Below are 5,602 nucleotides of genomic sequence, written 5' to 3' on the forward strand. Positions count from 1 at the left end.
CTGGTGTCTTTTACACAGTTTAACTCTTCAAGTATTAGTTTTTTAAATTCCTTTACAAACTGCATGACAACCTGGAAAGATCAAAACCAGCTGTTTCAGCTGGTTTTGGTTTTTTTTTTGGGGGGGTGTGTTCCAGCAAAGACAGGCTGTTAATGTAACTGAAATTCCTCTCAGAGAGTAGAATTTTAACTCTGATGGTGTCACCTCTTCAGAAAGTTTGATTGTGTGGGCTCCAGACTAAAAGAAATCCTCCCAGCAGGCAGCTTTACCTGCTTTGCCAATGCAGAGCTTCCCCCAGGCTGCCTAATGCACCCAGAGCAAGAATTATTGGAGTGTCTGAGTAAGATATTTTCAACTGCAGAAAATGTAATTGAATTCAAGGTACTCTACTCCTTGGTGTGTTGACAGACCTTGTGAATGAGGTTTTCCTCATCTAAACCAGGTGTCTGGTTTTTGGAGCAAATTGCTGTAGTGTGGTATTGTGCCTTTAAAATAGTGGGTACTTACAAAGGACTTCTGGAGGGAGCTGAAATACTTTTGGAGGTGCCTTTTCTTTCTCTACCTCTTAACTATAAAAGGAGTCTTAAAAAAATCACTTAGAGTAGATGTGACTTTTACAAATTAGGCTTTTTCCAGATTCTCTGATCTACATTTGCCCATCTCCATGATTAGTAAGATACTGAGTGATGCAGCCCTTCTGCACAGGGGGAAAAGGGAGACATGTCTTGTGCCCCATCATCCAGCCCTTAAAGAACAGGCTGAGGCTGCTTTAGGTCACAGGAAATTCATGTAAAAGTGTATTTCCAGGGCTCTGAAGTACAGCAGAAAAGGAAATCCATATATCTGCCCTGTCCCTCCCAACACCCAACCTGCCCTCGGGCTGGAGACCCCCTTTCATCCCAGGTCCTGCCTCAGCAGTGCTGTAGGATGGGGATCTCCAACCCCCCAGCCCTGGTTGTTCCCTGACACATTTCTAACCACAGTTCCAATAACTGTGTGTCCATTTCCCCATCAAAGGACGAGGATCCACATATCTGGACTTTGGCTGAACAATGAGGGAGGACAACAGTGGAAAGATGGAGCCCGTGTGGAGATTCACAGATCCACGAGGGACAGGCAAAGACTTGTGGTAGCTGAAGCAGAGGCTAAAGACAGAAAAAATATCAGAAATAGGTCATCTACTGTGGAGTCCTCTGTTCCAGTAGTGTGAATGTACCTGATATTTTAAAATAAACCTAATGATTAAACTCTTTAGGTTTGACTATAAAAGAAATGAAGCCTTGAAGCATATCAGGAGTTACAGACATCAATTTTGTTCAGCCTTGCCAACTGACAAGGTCTTTGTTTGAGGACAACAGATTTTTTTCTGCTGTTTAGATCCCTTAGAGATAATATTTAGGTCCCCAAAGACCTGTGGATCAAAACTCAGAGGCACAGGGGCTTTTAGTTGCAGTGGAGAGTGTGTTGGTGACTTTAGACCCCAGTCATGTTTGACACTGGTTCAGGGTGGTAAAAACATTCCTCATGTAACTTCCCTGGTTGATGGTGAAGGAAGAGGGTTCATGGCCCATTAAAGGCAAAAACTTCACTCCTGGTTGGTCCAGGACTGACTTTGACCAGCAGAATTCCTGGACTCCTCCTCATGAGGAAGGAAGAAAATTTCAACCCCCCAAAAAAACCCCTCCACCCTGTTGCTTCAGGAAAAAAAAACAAAACAAACACTACCCTGTAACTTCACAGACAAAAAGTTCTCTTTGGTGCAATTTTATATCAGAACAGACTTATACAAAATGATAATACATTTATTGTGTCATCTACAGCAGTATACATGTTAAAAACAATTTCTCAAAACACAAAAAAGGTTAGAAAGCAGCAATTGATATCTGTGTTTCCACCTCATAACAAAGCTGAATAACCCCAAATCCCATTACCAGTTAAACCAGTTTTGACCAAAAAAGGTCAGTATTAGACCCAACAGGCCATAACTTTGTACCTTGACACAGTCAAAAGCCAAAATACAGCTTTCCATCCAATAACTTGGTACTTCTCAGAGCTATAGCAGGTTTGCATTGCCACTAAATTGACAAGTAGAAGGGAAAGAGAATGAACACACCAAATATTTGTTTTTACAGATTATACTGATACACAAAGGCCTCTTGAGACTTCTCTGCAAGCACAAAGTCCATTGGGAAAGGCAGATGCAGAAGCCTAAGGAACTTCAGACACTGAAGAGTGTCAGATCACACAGTGTCATATCACACAGTAATTCTTTACATGGATGAATTCCCCAAAAGAAAGCCAATGGGAAATTGCAATTCGAATCATAAGAAGGTGAAAGACCACGAGGTTCAAAACATTGTTCAAGCTCTGCTGGTGTGTTTTCATACACAAAGTACAATGTGTATTTAGCTGAATTTAGCTCTTTAGTACAGATATACACGGAGCTTAACATCAGAGCATCATTAACTGCGACTGCACGCTCCAGATCTTCCTAATTTGTCCTTTAAATGCAATTCTGAACTGGTTGCATGTTCCTGACTGCTGAAAGCAGAGGGTAAAATCCTAATTTTTTTTCTTTTTCACTGCATGTGCGCTGTATAATACGGTTTGTTTCTGGACACAGAAGTGCTGGTCATACGGACACAACCTGACAGAGGGACTTCCTGAAAACTCTACTAAGCCTTTATCAGGCATAACACCTCCCTCAGATCTGACTGCTAACACCCAACAGAAGCCCCTCCCCAAGCTTTTCAAAGCCATTATTTCTCAGCATGCACGAAACAGAAGAGCAGTGACCAGGCAAAGTTGCCAGGGAAAATCCATCTCCACATCCAGGCTTCCACAGTGTCAACATCTGTCTCCAGTCCGGCCATCTTGACCTCCTGGTGGAAAGAAACACCTGCAAAGTGTGAATCATCTCCCCTTTGAGTGGACATCAAAAATACGAGTTTTGATTTTTGTGCTCTGAAATTGCTCTTTTGTCTCTTGTGGCCACAAAGGCAAAGTGGAGAAAGCAGATCAAAGGGAGACACCTCAGCTGTTGATGTCTAAAGTGGAGTGGTGTGGACACCTCCTTAGTTGACAGCTTAAGGACACAAGACCTTTTCCAGGACTTTAACTGTGGGCCAGACCATCTAATGCTGAAGGTACCAGGTGTTGAAAGGGACACACGTCTAATATAGCCCTTGATATTTAACTCCTAAGGAAGAAAACTACTTAAAAACAGGTATTTGGTGGTATTTTTTGCGTTATGCATGTTTTACAGTCGTAGAAACAGGACTCCAAGAGACACAGCCCTCACAGAGATAATGAAGTTCAGTATCTGAGTTTGGAAGTGAATCCTACTCAGGGAGTTTATCTGTTTCCTAGATATCCACACAGAGCTCACAGATATGACCCAGGAACTATAAGAGACTCTAATCCTGTCTGGCAGCTGGAGGCCAAGCAGGATCTCATGTGGTGTCCATAAATCCTGCTCTATCTGCTCTTCCTACTTGTCTTGCTTCCCTTCCATGTCTAACAGTTCTGTTGAGGACACATTCCCTGCTCTGCAGTGATTATAAGTGTAATATTGATAATATAAACACACATTTCTCAGGAAGCCCTGCCCACATGAGAAAAACCTCGGAACAAAAGTGAAAGTCTTAATATCATGAAAGGACATAATCAAAGCAAGGAGGAAAATCTGAATTTATTGAACTTTCTAGGTTTTTGATCTGTGGGAGCCTTGGCATAAAGACATGTAAGATTGAAGTTCTTCAGGAGCCTTCCAGACAGCTATTGCTACATACAAAAATGAACTTATTTTTTTTAATCCTCTCCCATGAATACTTCAGAAATAGTCTCTGGGCTCTGAAGTCTTCACAGACCACAGGTTAAAAACCTCTGACATCAGCAATTGTTTCTGAAACACTATTGAAAAACAATTTTGAACAACAAGGCAGATAAAGCCAATTAAATTAATGAGGTTTCCATTTCTTTTATTTCCACTCTTTGCTAAAGACACTCTGGACATTTTTTTTTTCTATGGCACTAAAATTTTTATATCTAATTTCTGTCAGGGCTGGGCTGGAAAAATAAAGTTGGATATTTTTATGGTTTGCAGACCAGATTTGGCAGGGATTTAGTAGCAATGTCAGACACATGAGCACTGAAACCTCACAAACTGACACAATCAGTGTCTTTTAGGCCATTTGAATGATGATATCTTGCAGTATTTTGACTGAGTATGTGTCCTATGCCTCTGATTGGAAACAGCAGTGATACAGCTTCTCTTGCAAGATCAAAACTGAAAACAGAAAGGGTAAATATTGGAATTACTTTCCCTTTAGATCTGTCTGAAAATTACTCAAAACCAAATACCATTTATAGACTTTCAAGAACTGGAAATCTATCTCTTAGTTTTTATTTTCCCCTTTCTTTCTCTTTTTTTTTTTTCCCCAGGGTGCTTGGCATGCTGCTTCCAGGTAATTTTCCTGCTATTCTGCATGAATTCACATCTGTATTTGATTCCTTACATTGTTTTTGCTGCCCAAATTTAGATTAGAGCTGAAACAAATGCAGTTTAATAGCATGATTTTTTTTAGTCTTATCTTTCAGCTGTATGATCAAAGAAAAACTTCAGACCTTATCTGAAATAAAGCTGTTTATACCTCAGGAAGAGAGGGAGAAACTGGAGGCAAGACTGGTATGAAAAGAAACCTAAGAGAGCCAGGAATTATTTCGACTAGGAATTCAGGAAAAAAAGGTTTCTAACTGCCAAAAGAGAAAAGTTTTGCAATAACTTTCCAGTGGGAAGAGAAGGTGAGAAAAAGAAAATCCTACTAAATTTGAAAAGGAGAGGTGATCAGTTTAGGAGTGGGAATGTTATAATATGAAATAATGGCAATTACAGAGTTTCCTTCACATTGAGTAAACATGTTTTGTTCTCGCTCATTTTGTCTTTGCTTATTTTTAGTTACTGATTTCTCTTGTCCATGGGATTAGGAAAACACCCCCTGAATCTTTGATATAACCAGAAGCTTTCACGCTGTTCAGAAGCAGAATTTCATCTACCATGGACATGAAAATACTATGAAAAGCCACAATTTTGCAAAAATGACACTGTCAAGGCAAACTATGGCAACTAATCCTTCTGTCCCTTCTGGAAAAGGAGCAGATTCTCCCAGGTCATGTTTCCAGCAGGAGTCTAAGAAACTCTATATTGTGTCCCACTCTGGTCCTCACAGTTCAAGAAAGAGGTGGCCAGACTGGAGAAGGTCCAAAGGAGGACCATGAAGGTGGTCAAAGGGATGGACAAAGGGATGGTCAGTGAAGAAAGACTGAAGGAGTTTCTCCCTGGAGAAGAGGAGGCTCAGCAGGAACCTCATCACACTATTCCAGTACCAAAAGGGTGGCTGCAAAGAGGATAAAGTTCTTTCTTCACAAGGATCCACATGGAAAATACAAGAGGAACAAGTACAAGCTGCACCAGGAGGGGTTTCATTTCGATATAAGAAAAGAATTTTCTAGAATAGGAACAACCATTCATGGGAACAACCTCCCAGGGATGTGGCATTGGTGGTTTCCAAGAGGTGACTGGACAGGGTGCTAAATAACCTCG

This window comes from Neopelma chrysocephalum, unplaced genomic scaffold (assembly GCF_003984885.1).
Source record: "Neopelma chrysocephalum unplaced genomic scaffold, ASM398488v2 Primary Assembly neopelma1_101, whole genome shotgun sequence".
NCBI lineage: Eukaryota > Metazoa > Chordata > Aves > Passeriformes > Pipridae > Neopelma > Neopelma chrysocephalum.